This window comes from Globicephala melas, chromosome 10 (assembly GCF_963455315.2).
Source record: "Globicephala melas chromosome 10, mGloMel1.2, whole genome shotgun sequence".
Lineage (NCBI taxonomy): Eukaryota > Metazoa > Chordata > Mammalia > Artiodactyla > Delphinidae > Globicephala > Globicephala melas.
In genome coordinates this window covers 64133115-64149909 of record NC_083323.1, presented here as the reverse complement: position 1 = coordinate 64149909, position 16795 = coordinate 64133115, and positions in this window count along the sequence as shown.

The window sequence follows — 16795 nt, the reverse complement described above, 5'->3', positions numbered from 1 at the left end:
TCCAGGGAGCAGGTGTTTGATAGACATTTGTTGATTGATCGTGGCTGTCCCGTGATGTGTTTTCTTACCTTCTCTTGATAGTGGGCTCCATGGAGCCTGAGAGCTGCGTTCCTTTTCCTGGGCCTAAGGACCCTTTGGAGCCTTGAAGAGCATCTATTCCTGGGCCATCTCTTCTCTGGACCAAGTTATCTTTAGCCTCCAGGGCTCTTTGTGGAACCGTCTACCTCTTATCCTTCAAATTTGGCCGAATAACTGGCGTCTTCCCAGGAGCGGGCGAGGCCAGTGGAGGTGGAGCACGAAGCGTCCCCAGAGCAGGTGGGTGGAGACAGGACGGTGCCTGGACATGTGCAAGGCCCCCTGCGTGCACAGGGGAGAGAGGCCCGCAGCCCCCACACACCCAGGACTCCTCCCAGGCCCTGTGCTGGGCGCCCCCTGCAGGTCCAGGCCCTGCTCCCTGGTCTGGCCCCTCGGCCCTTGCTCAGGTTGGCTATAGAGACAGTCCCAGAGCCTGGGGCTTAGGACGAATTCTCCAGCAAATGGCCCGTGGCCACCCTGGAGCCGGCCTGGAGGAAGCAGCGCGCCTTCCCTGCCCCGCCCAGGCCTCAGCCTTTTCTGAAAGAAATGCTGTGTTCCCTCAGCCCTCCCCTTCCACCCACAGAGCCCGGGTCCCCAGGCGGCGTTCCAGCGGTCCCTCTGTGAGCAGACTCCGGTGACGCAGGGCTTTGTTAGAAAGCCTCATTAGCAGAGACAGAAAGGCGCGAAGCAGCTCAGAGCGGCATTCCAGGTGTCAGATGAGAGTGGCCACAGGAGGAAAAGGCCAGTAAACCATACTGAGGTCAGCCCGCAGTCGAATGAAAATAATCAACTGCGACCTGGGAGAGGGGTGGGACGCGAACTGGGGCCATTCAAAGGGGATGCCCCGGGCTCAGGGCGGGAAGGGAAGGCCCTGGGTCCTGGAAGGGCGGCCAGCTTCTCTTGCCTGATCCTAAGGGTCCCAGAGGTGAGGTCTGAACAGCTTCCATTTTGTGAACATCTGGAGATGGAGGCTGGGCCTCAGGGGACCCTGAGCCCCCAGTGCCCGGCACTGGCACGTACTCAGCGCCAGCACGCGCTCAACATCCGTTTGATGAATGAATGTATATTTAGTCTGGTCCTCGGGGGGCGGGGCCGGCAACAGCTCAGACCTCTGGTGCGACAGGCGCTGTGCTAAGCACTGCCTATCTAGAAGCTCTTAGGAACCTACCCCCCCCCCCGCCCAAGTATCACTGGCTCCATTTCAAAGATAAGGGAGTACAGATACCAGAATGTGTTATTTGGGGCTCCCCTGGCTCTTCAGGAACTCACTAGAACATGACCTCCGGATACTCGAGACGGCTGAACTGGGGACACGTTCCTTCACTCCACAGTTAGTCATAAAAAGGCTGAGTGAGCACTGGGGCTGAGGCAGCACTGAAGCTCACTCCTCCTGAAGGGTCGTTAGTGTGAACGCTGGGATGTGGAGTTCCCTGTCCTGGGGGCGGCGAGGGCCTGCCCCTAGTCAGGGACTGGCTCTGCGAGGGCGGGGACGGTGCCGGCCTGGGTGGACTCCGGACCACTGCCGTGAGCTCTTTGCCTTGTCTGGGCAGGTATGCTCGGGGGCTGTATATTTCTGTCCTTCCCAACAGGGAATGTGTGTGACTTATGAAGCCTTTTAAACCTGATGCTTCCTCATAAAGGAGCTTTGAGGAGACTTCAGGGAACCTAGTTATGAAAGGCCTTCCTTTCTGGGGATCTGGTAGACAAGGCATTGCTGCCCACCTGCCTGCCCTCAAGGGTTGGGAACTGTGCATGCCCCACCCTAGGTCTGGGAGGTGAGGATCGGGGACCCCAGGAAAACTGGACGTGGACTTGTGCCTTGTCCTCCACCCCTCCTCGGGCTTCTTGTCCTCCTCATCCTCTTAGCAGAAACCTGCCCCAAGAAATCCCCGATGCCCTTGATTTCCAAGGCCCGGGCTTCCCTTGGACAAGCCACGTTACCTCATTTGAGCCTCGGTTTTCTCATCTGCAAAGTGAGCATGACAGTACCTCCCTCAGGTTCTTGTAGTCCCATATTGCACCTCTCCCCCGTCCAGAAAGCCCTCTGAGGACTCGCCTCTATGTGTCTCATGTATTCTTGTCTCTCAGGCGCCTGAAACAGGGCACGTAGCGGTGGATGCAAAGTGGCAAGCGATGAGGAATAAATGAAATGTTTTTGAAAAGCTCCAAGCACAGTGACTGGCTTTGGCGGGCAATTAGAAAATCGGGGCTAGATTTGAATTTAAATCTGACTCTCCCCTACAGAGGCAGAACCCAAGACCCTGGCCCAGATTGCAAGATGGGGCCCCAGAGTTTCAACACTTTCCTCCCGGGCCCACTTTGGAAGACCAGGACCAGCGGCAGAGGGCTTTTGTCTGTCTCCCTCGCAGGAGCCCCTCCCCCCACACAGACCTCCCGGTGTCTCTGCATCCAGGCAGCAGCTTCCGTGGCCCCTCTGGGGAGGTGGGTGTCCCTGTGTCGGCACAGCCAGGCTGGGCCCCTCTCCAGGGAAGGGGGCTGAGGAGTGTGAAGGACTGGTGTGTGTGACTTTGTTTATTTTCTCTGAAGGCTCCTGCCTGAGCCCTGCTATAAAAATAACCTGCCTGGAAACCTCATCTCTGAAGGGGAGAAAGAAGCTTTTGTACCCAGAGAAGTGGCTCTGATGGCCCCCGTGTACCTTCGTCTCAGCCCCACACATCAAGGAGGAGCTGGCTAAGGTGAGGAGGGTCCAGGCCCCAAGTGAGAGGGGTGCAGGGCAGCTGCCGATGGAGGGCATGGGTGGGGGGAGGGGGAGAGGAGGGGGAGGGGAAGGCAGCTCAGCAGCCTCTCTCCCCTAGCACTGCTGAAGCATCTCCCTGCCTGCTTAACCCAGGAAGTTCTGAAAAAGGAGGGAGAGAAAAGGCAGAAAGAAGAAATCAACAAGAGATATGGGCTTCCCTGGTGGCACAGTGGTTGAGAGTCCGCCTGCCGATGCAGGGGACACGGGTTCGTGCCCCGGTCCGGGAAGATCCCACATGCCGCGGAGCGGCTGGGCCCGTGAGCCATGGCCGCTGAGCCTGCGCGTCCGGAGCCTGTGCTCCGCAACGGGAGAGGCCACAGCAATGAGAGGCCCGCGTACCGCAAAAAAAAAAAAAAAAAAAAGAGAGAGAGATAAAGGCACGCTGGATATCAAGAGAGAAACTAAGAGGAAAATCAAGTTCAATGGAGAGGAGGCCTGGGGAGGAGACTGAAGTTAAAGGAGAAAGAAAACAGTGAGAAATGTTCACCCACACAGCTCTGGAGCTCGAGGGATCGGAAGAGACTGCCGCCATGTTTACAGATGTAACTAAGGATTTGGTCCAATTGCTGAGATCCCCACTGTGTGTGCCCCCAGCCCCAAGGGAAGGCCGCACAGGGGCAGAGCTGGGCCTTAGGGCCCATTCCTGCTTAGCTGCACCAGCTCCTGCTCTGGCTCAGGCTGGGCGAGGCAGGAAGACAAGCCTGACTGAGGTTTCTCAGGGTATTCCTTCCACAGAGACAGGTCCAAAGGCAAGAAACGAATCTGCAGGAGTAAAAAGAACACTGGCATTGGGTTCAAGAGGCCCTAGATTCAAGTCCCAGCTCTCCCACTTTTGAGCTAAGTGGTCTTGTACAAACCATTTAAAGTCTTCCAGCCTCGTTCTCTTCTCTGTAAACTAGAAAAATAACAACTAACCCCCGCCATCCCCAACTGCCACTGGGCACATCCCTAGAAGGGTGTCCAATGGACTCTCTAAGCTGTACGGTACCAGCAAGATGGCAAGAGGGGATGACCCATTCGGACACATTTCTCCAGGCACTGGCAACGGGCTGATGCTGGCCTAGACGTCATTAGAGTCTTAGTAACCAGACCACTCACGCCACCTGAAAGCTGCAGGGGAGGCTCTCTGTTCCGCAGCCGGAAGGTCAAAGAAAGGCCTCCAGCATCAGCCATTTGGAGAAGAGTAGGTTCTAATATTAACCACGTAAGTGAAGTCCTTTGCTGTAAGAAACCTCCCAAAGTTTTTTATCACCCAAACTTGGGATCGATCCACTTAAAATCAGAGGTTGGTAGGACACGTGCCATTGAAGACACCCTTGAAACTTTTGTCTAGGAGGGAAGGTTGATCTCTCCTGAGATAATTTATGGGGCCAGCAGAGGGGACATATTATCTCCCTGGGACTTGGAGCTGGTGTACTTTGAGTGACACAGATCAAAGGGGAGAATAAAGCTGGGGTCCTGGATGCCTTAAAGCAACTTTTGGAGGGAGAAGTTAAAATGTGGAAAGACTATAAAGGAAGCTGTACTTTGGGAACAAAGAGCCATGCAGCACAGCTGTCCAGCAAAGCTAGGAGAGGGCTAGGGAGCTACAGAAACCCTAATCACAAGCAGGCTGTTGGCACTGCAGGGCCTAATGTGTTCCCAGTGGCCTGGGGCTGAACAGAGTCCTAAGAGAGAAAGAAACAAGGAGTAGGGCGGCAGCGACATGGTTGCTGTGAAATAGAAAGGAATAGGCTTGGTGATGCTGCTGGGACTGAACCCCAAACTGACCATCAGAAATGCATTTGAAAACTGATTCACGGCATGAGCTCAGGATGCTAATAACAATGATAGTTCATAAAAAATGGTTAGCACAGGGCTTTCCTGGTGGCGCAGTGGTTGAGAGTCCGCCTGCCAATGCAGGGGACATGGGTTCATGCCCCGGTCCGGGAAGATCCCACATGCCGCGGAGCGCCTGGGCCCGTGAGTCATGGCCGCTGAGCCTGCGTGTCCGGAGCCTGTGCTCCGCAATGGGAGAGGCCACAACAGTGAGGGGCCTGTGTACCAGAAAAAAAAAAAAAAAGGTTAGCACTGGGACTTCCCTTGTTGTCCAGTGGTTAAGACCCAGTGCTTCCACTGCAGGGGGCGCAGGTTCAATCCCTGGTTGGTGAACTAAGATCCCACACGCCGCATGGTGCTACTGACAAAAACAAACAAACACACAAACAAAAAAACCTGTGGGTCGGGTGCTACTCTGAACACTTTTCATACCTTATCTAATTCAGCCCTGACAAATGTCCTCCGCAGAGGACATGGTGGTTACTTCCTCAGCATCTGTCACACCCCACCCCCACTATGGAGCAAACTTGCAGTTTGGTAGGGTTGACACCGTGCCCAAGTCCAAGGGTAGAACCTGGTAGATCTGAGCCAATCAGGGTAATCCTATCACTCATGCCCGAGCAACTCTTTCAGGTTGATCCAAACGAAGTGTAGAGCAGACGTTGATTTAATGATGAGGAAAGAAAATACTGCTCTTCTCTTTCCTTTTTATGTTAGACTGTGGTATGTGCAGGGGTGAGGCCTGGGACTGCTGGTGGCGATCTTAGAATCATAGATGAGCCATCATCATAGTTGAGGATGAACCAACACATCAGCAAAGCCAAACCGAGAGGATCACAGAGTACAAGCTGCAGCCCTGATTAGACTATTCCTGAAACTCTTAGGACCTTAGGATTTTCTGTTATGTGAATTAACAAAGTCCATTATTATTTAAGATAGTTGAGTTGGAATTTTTTTTTTTTTTTTTTTTGTAACTTGCAAGTATCCAAACTGATGCAGAATATGAGGCCCAGGAAAGTTAAGTAACTTGTTCGAAGTCAAGTATGATACATAAATGAAGGAGTGAAGGAGCTGGGATTTAAATGAAAGCGATATGAACCCAGAGCCTATGCTCTTCCAACAGCATCAACAAACCACATTGCTCGCCTTCTGACCATAGACCAGCTCTGTGCCTAATCACTTTTCATGTTATTTCATCGCATCTTCACAACAGCCTTTAGAGGTGGAAACTACCATTATCCCTATTTTTGCAGATGAGGGAACTGAGCTTAAGTCACATGCTCACCATCACATAGCTCTTAAGCGATCGAGTGTGATTTGAAGCCAAGCATCTGTGATGAGGGTGCTGGGCCTTCTCTCCAATCTGGTGGCAGAGGCTGCCCGGGAAAGACCCGGGCCGGTCTGCTCCACTCCCTTCGAGGATGAACTGGTTTCTAAATTGTTCGTTATAGGTCGGTCCTGTCTCTCCAAGGAGACTGCACAAAAAGATGAACAACAAAGGGAGTCAGGGGGTCAGTTTTAGCCCAATGTTAGGAAGAACGTTCCTAGTGTTCCAGCAATGGAGTGGGCTGCCTGGGAGGGTCCCAGCTCTCCCCTCCCTAGGCTTCAGTTTCCCCATCTGCCTGCACAGCCTAAAGGAAGGGCTGACGTTCTGTGCCCCTGAAGGACCTCCCCTCCCTAGGCTTCAGTTTCCCCATCTGTACAGAGGTTGGGGCAAGACTAGGTGAGGGCTGAGGTGTCTTCCAGCGCTAACATTCTCAAATTCTGGAATTCCCGGAGGCAGAACTCCAGGCCCCAGGGTCTGGCGGAGAGAACAGAGCCATGGCTGTTTGGCCACCTCCACAGAACAGTGGCACTCATTGAGCTAGCAGTTCCTGAAACAGAAACAGCCGAATGGAGCGCGCAGGGGAGATAAATTCATCTGTGGGTCTGGTGAGACTTGCTGGAAAAAAATGCAGTGCTTGAGGGCCATCCAAGGAGAGCCAATTTTCAACTAGTAGGCTGTGACAGTGCGCTCACACGACAGAAACAGCACCCGGGGCTGCACTCGGCCCTGGCCAGAAGGAAGAGGGTGAACTCGGAGATCACAGTCCCCGCTGACACCACAGGGACCAAGAAGCCCTACTTGGACAGGGCTCCTTACGGTGGAGTCCACTCTCCCTGCAGGCCCGGTGGCGTTGTGTTTGTAATTAGCAAAGGGAGTCCTTTTGGAAATTTACCTTGAATTAAACTGTTGTTGTTTACTAACCCAAAGGTGTTTATTTCAGCAGTAGAGAGAGAGAGACCACCCTCACAGCGTGGTGAGGCCAGAATTAGACTGAGAAGGCCTGGGGTCTCCTTCCCTGTGTGTATTTGCGTTGGACTAGGAGCCGAGAGGTGGACAAGAGGCCATCATAAAGCGTCTGATGGTCTTTCTGGGACATTCCCTCCACCCTTTGCTCTAATGATGACTGATTTTGATGCCGTGACTATTTTCAACGTGCCCGGGCATCTGCAGTCCTACTGACCTTCTTTTCAACGCACTGAAGTAGAGTCAGATAATACTGCACCGTCTAGAGGGGAGAGAACACAGGGTGAGCCGAGGGTCTCTCAGGTAGCACATTATGGCTCTGGGGCTGAACCTAAGCCCCTCGGCCCCAAAGCCTATACCCCTTATTTCTGGTACACTGCCCTCACTCCACCCCCATTTTGGGGGCCACATAGGACTGACTTTTCCAGGCTGATTTTCCTTTTGCTAAGGGACAATGCAGAGTCCTTGGAGCTGGATTAAAACTTTTACAAATGCCAGCTTTGAAAAGATTGATATTCAAATAAAAGCAATTCAAATGGTATAGTAAGTATAAAGCAGTCCAACAAAGTTTTGGCTTTTACCATGATGACCACCTGTATGCTTAAAAAAAATCAAATAGCAGAGATGACATGATTAAATTTTTATTTAGCGACCCTGCCCTCCTGGTGTCCCGAGTAGTTTCTAGCCCACCTTTGGACCACCCAGCTCCGAGGACATCCCACCATCACAGGTCCCTGGGCCCCCAGGCTACACGCTGCTCTGAACTGAGAGGAAGTCTCTAGAATTGTCTGTGAACAGGGCAGGAAGATGCCTGTGCCGGAGCAGGATGCCTGACTGCTAAGCAGAGAACAGGGAGACCTGAAGGAGGCGCTCCCTGAGGGGGACCCAGGTAAACAGGAGGAACAAGCCCTGTCTGGGAACAGCCTCACATCCTCCCTGGCAAAGAGGGCAAGGAAACGAGGCCACAGACGTGAAGGCTCCTGCAAAGCTGTCAGTCATTTCTTCCCGGCCTTGGGAAATGCAGCCATGACTACCATCGCTACCCTCAGGAAGGAGACGGAGCTCAAATCCGGAAGGGCCAAGGTAACAGTGTGAGAAGAACGGAGTATTAGGAGTGTCCAGCAAGGGGACCAGGAAAGGAGCTGGAGATTTCCCGACTCCCTGCTCCCTAGTGGAGTGGACCCCATCGTCCAGAACTTCCTAGAGCTAGGGCTCCTTCCTGTATTCTCTGGTTCCTTCTAGACGCCGGTCTGGGGAGGAGGAAGCTGAAATGAAGTTCTGGGCTCTCTATCAAGAATCCAGCTGGCACATTTTCCCATCTTCCCTTCTCTTTTTGTTACTTCAGCAGAGGCTGAAGGGGGCTGAAGGGTTATAGGGAGAAGAAGATAGGGGAGCTGTATTAACAAGCGTTTGGAGGAATCCTGAGCCCTTTAGTAGCAAATTAATAAGAATTTGTAAAACTCTTTTAAGTAATATAAAAATAAACAGCTAATAAGTCTTTGATTCTCTGCCTCAAAAGAAGTAAAGCCTGTTTGTTTGGGGAGCAGCGGGCATGCAGTCCCTCTGCTCTGATTCTCCCGGACAGAGTCCCTCCTGCCCACCCCATCTCCTGAGCAGCCCTGCCCCTGGCCACCCACCCTCTTAGGGACCCCTCGGCATGATGGGGGCTGGACGTTCTCTGGCGGAGGGTGGGAGCGACTGGAGATCCCCAGATGTTGGTGAAGCAGCCCAAGGTCCCTGAGGATGGAGATGGAGGAGCCTGTAGAAGTCAGAGCAGTGAACAAAGAGGGCTTTGAACCAGGCCTTGGCAAAAGCTCTGAAGAGCCAGTGCCTTTGGCCCAGCCTTCCTGCTGCCCTCACACTCCCAAGGTCTGACTCAGACAGACTTCTGGCTCTGGCCCTTCTCTCCAAAGGGGATTCCTTAGGTAGCTTTGCACCCCAAATGCTGAAGAGTGCTGTGCCCACTTCATCTGAAATGTCACCAGGGATGGGTTCATCCCCTTGATGTCCTTCTCTTTCAAGAGTAAAGACTTTGGAGTCAGACAGTCCTGATTTCAGTGTTAGTTTCTGCCACTTATTGGGCAAGTGACCCTGAGCAATACACAATGTCCCTGAGCCTCAGTTTCCTCACCTGCAAAATGAGAATAATGATATTACTCCCTTCACTGTTTGGTTTCACAATGCCTGGCACATAGAAAGCACTCAATAGACATTAGTATCATGGTTGTTATTCCGAATACCCACCCCATCCTCCATTCTCTCTTGCTCCATGACCACTACCAGGCTTGACCCTCCAAACTGACGACCCCAGCCCAGCAAATGGGTCCGTCAGATGAGAGCACCTCAGTCTGAGCCTGAGCTAGACTCTCCACGGAGGTGATGGGTATGGGGGTATGGGAATGGGGGTCGTGTGGGAGAACTTCAGACAGTAGATGTCGGGTGAGGCTGACACTGACCTTAGATGATTGAGGGGACTTACAATGGCCATCCTGCGTCGCTTGCAAAGCACATGACTCATACAAGTAGAGCCCTGAATGGTCAAGAAATTCACTGATTCTTTGGTTTTGAGGGAGTTCAACGGACCTATGAGAAGCTGGCTAAACTCATGAAACCTCTTTCCAGCAAAATACAGACTTCTACATGTTTTGCGTATGACTTTAGTAGGTTTCTCTATGGACTTCAGGGTGGCCTCTATTCATCTCACAGTCAGAGACTGGAGCCCAGAGGGGCTGACTGACTTGCCCGAGGACTGCAGCTTGCAGGCGGCGAAGCTGTGACTTGAACCCTGACGTTCAGAGTCCTCTCTCTTCCTTCGTGGGGAGGAATGCCTTCATCCAGTTCTTTGGCTGACAGTGTGTTCACTTACCCCGCCGGGTACTCGGGGGATTTGCAGGCCCGCGGTGGGCTCCCCGGGGATCCTGAGGAGGTTGTTCAAGGGTTAACTCAGGTGTGGCCAGGCTTGGGTAAAAGGGATTGAGAGAGGCAAGGCCAGAGCCCAGGCTGGGAGCCAAGAGCCCCCCGCACGTGGTGGTGAAGGGTTAACAGAGCCCAAGTGTGGCTCTGTGTGTGTGCTCGAGGGCAAGGTGGCGTGTGCAAAGGCGCACGTCTCTCACTCGCGCATGTGGGAGCTACGGACCGCAGGCCAGCCTGGGAGAGAGGTGCCGCAGTGTCCTGGGATGAATGGGTCTCTGTCTTCAAGGCTGTGTGAGTCTCTGTGTGTGCAGTCCCATTAACTCGCCCTCGGCCACATGTGGAAAGGGGAGGAGAGACCTGGAGAAGCCCAAACCACTCAGAGTCCTTCTGATTTTAGAATGAAGTAGAAGCCACAGAAGAAAGACAAGTATACTGACCCAAACTCGTATATTAATAGAGCATGCACGCATGTACGCGTGCACGCACACACATGCACACACACACACTCCCTGGTGCCCTGTCATAACCTCCTCTTCTCAACCCTACTGTCAACCTCCTTTCACACATTTGGGTACTTTGGGGGAAGGCTCTTTAGCTAATACCCTAAAACAGATTCTAGAGACCTGACCCTATTTGCTTTTGGGGTAGTTTCAGTTTCGTACTGTGTGTGTCTGTCTTCTCCTTGTCTGTGAGTCTAGGTGTGGCTTCTCTCTCCCCTGCCTCACCTGCAGCTCCCGCGATGTGCGCTCGGAACTCCAACTCGGCCAGCAGGCCTCACCTGCACCGTTGTGCCTGTGACGGATGGGCTTGGCCCAAGTCCTGCCCTGAGCCCCATGTTCCTCCTCCCGCTTCGAGTCCTCTCTGGGCTCCTGTGGCCCTTGGCTGTGGTTTGTTTAATGGAGTGACTCCTGTCGGGAGCAACCCAGAGCTCAGGACACAGGGAGACACTTGTCCAAACTTGCTATTTTTTTTCACCAAAAAGAGCCAAGCCACAGTGATTGGGCTCAGTGGCCTGGCTGGGAGCCTTCCTCATCCCTCCCACCACTAGCCTGGCCTCCATTCCCCTCACTGGCCCTTGTTACCAGTGGCTTCTGGTTCAGGACTTCTAGTTATCTGTTGGGAGTCCTCCTCAGTAGGAGTCTGGCTTCTTATGTGAGGAGAGAAGGGAGATCTGGGTTCTGTGGAAGTAGCTGAGGCTGAGAGAGATGCCCTGGGGACCAAAGAATAGGCCCACAGAGACCAATGACCATACCATATTCGTCCCTCTCTCCCCAGTGCCTGGCACAGAGTAGGTCCTAAAAGAGTGAGTGAGTGAACGTTGGGTGGTTGGATGGATAAGTAGATGTGTAGATGGGTGAATGGGTAGAAAGATAGATACATAAATGAAGACGCTTAGATCCAAGTAGACATTCTGATAAACCTAATCTGATTTCTTGGTCCAAACGTGAGACACAAGGAAGGAGAAACCTAGGTCTAGAAGGTGCAGCCAACTTATTCCCGAATCTAAAGGAAATCTCTTTTCCCAGACTCTTTACAGTGTGTCCTTGAGACTCCCCTGGAGGTCTGGGGTTGGGTGAAACTGGCCTTTTCTCCATCCTTATGTTTTGCTTCAGGCCTCTTCTTGCAGAGGCTTCTCTGCCCACTAGAAAAGGTGCTCTGCAGCTGGGCAAAGCAGCACTGAGTTAGGGAGGAGATAGATGGGCAGAGATGAGGCTCAGGCTGATGGGGGCGCCATGGAACAGGACCCTGGGCACAAAATGTTTTAGGCTGGGGCTAGAGCAGACTGTTATGTGCTTGGACCAGGAGGTGGAGAACATTTCCAGCACCTAACACAGGGGCCTGACATAGTAAGCACTTGTATTTTTTTGAATGAATGAATAAAACATTCCTATGTCTTTTTCTCTCTACATAACACCCTCAAATCCTTTTCCAAAAGGTATAGCGAATTCTCAAGAGCGCTAGGCCACTAAGGACCTTCCTTTGAGGGTAGAACGAATCAGGGTCAGCAGCCCTGCTGAGGGAAAAAGGGACAGTGGCATCTCTGCCCCTGTCCAAACTCTTCTCACCCCCAGCCCTGCTGCCCACGGTCCCCCCTCCTTCGTCCTCCTCCTCCAGCCCCATCACTAGCTATCACGGTGCTGATCCAGAAGCTGGGGGTGCCAGGAGGGAGCAACACAAAGCTGCCATGCGTACATGAGTGCATGTGTGCTTGCATGAGTGGCCATGATGAGGAGGCTTGACTGAGGAGACGGGCGGCTCCGTACCACCAAGGCCAGCGCCGTGGAGCTTGGAGACCCCATTCAGGGGTCCTGTCCCCAGGCCAGATCCAGTAGCTCTTCTCTGGTGCTGAGATCTTCATGGAAGGAAGTTCTCAGAGCTCCTCAGGGGCTCTTGTTGCTGGGATGTGCTCCTGGAGTTTAATCACTCTTCCCTGCTGTAATTTGTTTTGGGAGAGTCCAAGTAGAGCCTTCCCTTAAAGTAGATGCATGGTCAAAGCCGCCCTCTGAATCAGATCTAGAAAGCCTGGGTTTTAAGGCCGGAGGGGGCTTGCCTCTGGTCTGTGCTGAGCACATTTTCTGAGCAGACACAGAACTGTTGGCTCAGGGCAGGCAAGAAAAGGCCTCGTGCGCCAAGGGGAAACAATTAGGAGTAATTACCATCAAGAGAGGCCCCCAGTGAGGGGTGATGGTGGGAAAGGCCGTCTGTTTAAGAGGAAGCTGAAAGTGGCAGACTGATTTTGGGGAAAAAATCAGACAGAGGGTGGGAGGAAGGGTTGAGTGTGTGCTGTCTTTCTTTTCCAGGAAGACAGCAGGACTCCTCCCCCTCGGCCTCTACAGGGGCTCTCTGTCCGGAGGTGGGAGGGGAGAGCAGGAGGGCACTGGGCTCCGCATTCCTGAGATTCTCAAACCAGTCGGAACGGAATGGCAGAGGAAACTTCATACTGAGGGGACAGAGCCCTAGACACAGACAAAAGTGAAAAGATAAAATGGAGCACTGTGGAGCACCCAAAATGTCTCCAAGTGTCCCCCCACGCAACGCCCTTGATCCCTGAGAATCGGTGGGGATGCGCTGGGTCTGCTTGGTGTCTCCCTACTCACCACCCTCCAATCCTCAGCCCTGCCCCTTTAGGGATTAGAACCAGAGGCCTCAAAGGACAAGTGTTGCTAGTATGGGCAACCTGGAGTTGGGGACAAGAGTGGGGGGCAAAAAGAAGGGCAGTTGGAGAAAGAGCTGTCGAAGGAGGGGTGAGGGAATTCCTTGGTACCCCTCGCTAGAGAAGTCAAGAGGAAATGAACCCCAAAGGAGAGGTCCCCTGACATTCCACTTGACCTTCCAAATTAAGGTGAAGAGACAAGTAAGGGCCTCAATCCTGCTCCTGAGGGAACAGAGGGAGGCTTGGCCTTTGCGGACCTCATCGGAGGCTCTCACTGGCTTCATGCTGGTGGAGCCCCATGACCCCTGCGGAGTGAGACGGAGCAGGGCTGGCTGTGTGAGGCCACAGGCTTCAGGGACACAGGCTCTTGGCTTGGAGTCTCTATCACTGACAATCTGTGGGAATTTGGGCCACTTATGCAATCCCTATGCTCCTCATTTTCTCATCTGAGAAATGGGGATAAAGTACCTATTTCATACACTTGTAAGGATTAAATGAGGTAATGTATATAAAGATTTGGCACATAAGGCTGGGGCCAGGGCCTCAATAAATGCTTAGTCTTATTATTATTATTGGAAGAAGACAGCTCTAAGTGCTAAGTGGATGATGAATTTGAAACCAGAGGCCCTGGGGGAGGCTGCCCTCTCAACCATATACGAGGAAGTGAGTGAGGACTTGATAGGGTGGAGGCTCTCAATACGGAAGGTAGGCCCTGCTCAGAGATGCTGAATAACTGTAATTCGTTCACTCCTTCAACAATTCTCTCCTTCCGTCGTTCTAGGCACCTGGGATGCAGCATAAACAGAACATTTTAGCGAGAGACTGACAAAGCAAATGAGTAAATAATATAGTCAGATATGAAATGCTACAGAGAAAACATGAAGGGAGCTAGGGAGTGTGAGAACTGGGGTGTGGGAATGACAGAGGAGGTGAGGTGAGTGAGTGGGGGGGAGAGTGTCTGGGGGAAAGCCCTCCAGCCACAGGAAGCTGCAAGTAGAATGACCCTGAGGCAGAAGCAAGGTGGGTTTGTTAGACAAACACCAAGCAGCCCTGTGCGGCCGAGACCAAGGAGCCGGGGCAGAGTGATGGGGGAAGCTGTTGGAAAGGTGGTGAGCCACCGTGCAGGGCCTCGTGGGCCCGTGTAGGCACAGGTAATTGGCGGGTGGTGGGCTGACCGGAAACGGAGCTCAGGTGTACAAGGAAGCAAACTTCATTTCTTCCATCAGAAGAGCATCTGATACAAACAATATATATAAAATAGATAAACAACAAGGTCCTACTATCTAGCACAGGGAACTATATATTCAGTATCTTGTAATAAACTATAATGGAAAAGAATCTGAAAAAGAATAAAAAGCGCATCTGGAACACGAATTCCTTAAGGAACGTGAATTCCACTCCCCTTCCCTTTGTAACTTTCTGCGGGGCCCAAGACCAACCCAGCCACCTGGGGGTAGAGGCTGTCTCTGACTCACGATTGGGTCCAGGTCCCCACTGTGATGGAGTTTTCTCCCCATCTGTAGACCCAGGCAATTGTCAGCTATCTTTAACCACATTGGGGAATCAGAAAACAAGAGTGGCTTGAAGGTTTCTCTCCTCGCTCCAACCATTTTCAAACGGCTGAAAAATCTTAACTGTGTCAGAAAAATGTTAGAACTCAAGAAATGTCCTGGAGGGACTTCCCTGGTGGCGCAGTGGTTAAGAATCCGCCTGCCAATGCAGGGGACACGGGTTCGAGCCCTGGTCCGGGAAGATCCCACATGCCGCGGAGCCACTGAGCCCGTGCGCCACAACTACTGAGCCTGTGCTCTAGAGCCCACGAGCCACAACTACTGAGCCCGCGTGCCACAACTACTGAAGCCCACGCGCCTAGAGCCCGTGCTCCGCAACAACAGAAGCCACCGCAATGAGAAGCCCGCGCACCGCAACGAAGAGTAGCAGCCAAAAATAAATAAATAAATAAATTTATTGGGAAAAAAAAAAAAGAATGTCCTGGAGATGACGAGCAGCTCTTCCACCTCAACACAGATAAAACTGTTTCACCGGGATAGTGGAAGATTTATCAGAAGTTGGTGCTTTCTTGTTTTATTCCTTGGAGTGCATGTTTTACAGGTAGACCAGCGGAAGCACTTCCTGGAGGTTAGGTGGTGAGGAGAAAGGGGTGTGGGAGGGGGCAAGGAGACAAGGGATGCTGTTAGGTATCCAGGGTGGGTTGGAAGTCCCGACTGGTGTGTTTGGCTCAGGAGGGCTCTCTGGCTGGCTCCACAGACAGGTCTGGTTTTAAAAAGTGCCAAGGAGCCACAGATTTGCATGTTATTTGCGTTTCAGACTTCAATTCCAGGTATGTGGAATGAAATGAATGAATGAACAGTATTCAGACTCCTGGTTAAGGCGTGGACTCCGGAATCCAGACCACACTGAGGATCCAATCACTGGTCCAGCTTGGATCAGGAGACACAGACACAGACAGAGACAGAACAAGCAGTCAGAGAGACAGAGAGACAGTCAGAGAGACAAACACCATCGAGTCCTTTTTCACCAGGGAGTTTCCAAGTCAAGGCAAGAAAGCAAAATCCACAGAATTTATTTTAAAATAAATCAACTTTTAAAAACTAGGGAGAGAGTCACACATAGATAGTCAGATAAAGGCAACATCATCCATGACTTATCTCCACCTCTGCCCCTCCATCATCTACACCCAGCTTCAAACTGGACCATATGCCTATGGGTCTGCCTTCTTGATAAGGTCCATTGCTTGGTATCTGCCTGGCCTCCTACATGAGTTAGACTCTAAGGTCTTTGAGGATGGGTGGCTTTTATTTCCACCAAATGGTCAAAACCATTTCCACCAGATGGTCAAACCATCTCTTCACTCCACCCTCCAGGGCCCCCAAGCCCAGTGCTTAAACACAGGCTTATTAAACACCTAGTATAAGAGGCTCCCCAGAAGTATTAGATGGGGAAAATGCCCTCTAGGAACTTAGCTCTGGCTAATAGACAAGACACAGCCAGCATGTAAAACAGTCCATTTAAAGGACAAGGCAGACAGAAGGGGACCCACGATCCATACTGGATGTACAACATCACTGGAAATAAAAAAAAATAAAGAAAACTGTACATAATAGAAAGGTGTGTGGTTAGGGAAAAAATACTTTGATTAGGCCCCTTGCATAGAGACTGAAACCCCTGAAGGACATGCCAAACTGCTGAGGAAGGGGCTTGTGTTAAGGGCAGAGTGAAGCATTAGGTTTAGGGTCACAAAGGAGGTGCAGCCTCACTGCAGGCTGATGTGAGTGGACCTTCTACCCCGGACTCCTGCAATGCTGGTTAAGTATATGTTTAGTCAGTCACCCCTACTCCTCCCTAGCAGGCCAGAGAGAAGCAGCTTGCACTCCTGGCCTGGAAAAAAAGCACCAAATCATTCACCTGCCTTCACTGGCAACACAGGTCTCAGTCCATTCTTGATGTAAAGGACAGATTACAATACATATGCCATGTGGAGTTGTATTATTTTCTAAGCGCTGCAGATGTCCAGATAAGAGATTTTAATGTAATCAGGGAAGGCTTCAAGGAGGTGAGATTTGGGTGTGTGTGCGCTGTGTATTCTTGAAAGCAGTAAGAGTAAATTGGATGAGGGGTGCCCAGCAGGTTGAAGACTCTGGGCTCCTTGTGTGCCTCTCCGCGACAACTTTCCTTTCCCAGCACTAAAGTTCTGCGAAGGAAGGAAGGACAATCTCCAGAAGTCAAGCAGTTGATGGTTACTCCTCAGTTCAGAATGGAGAAAAGT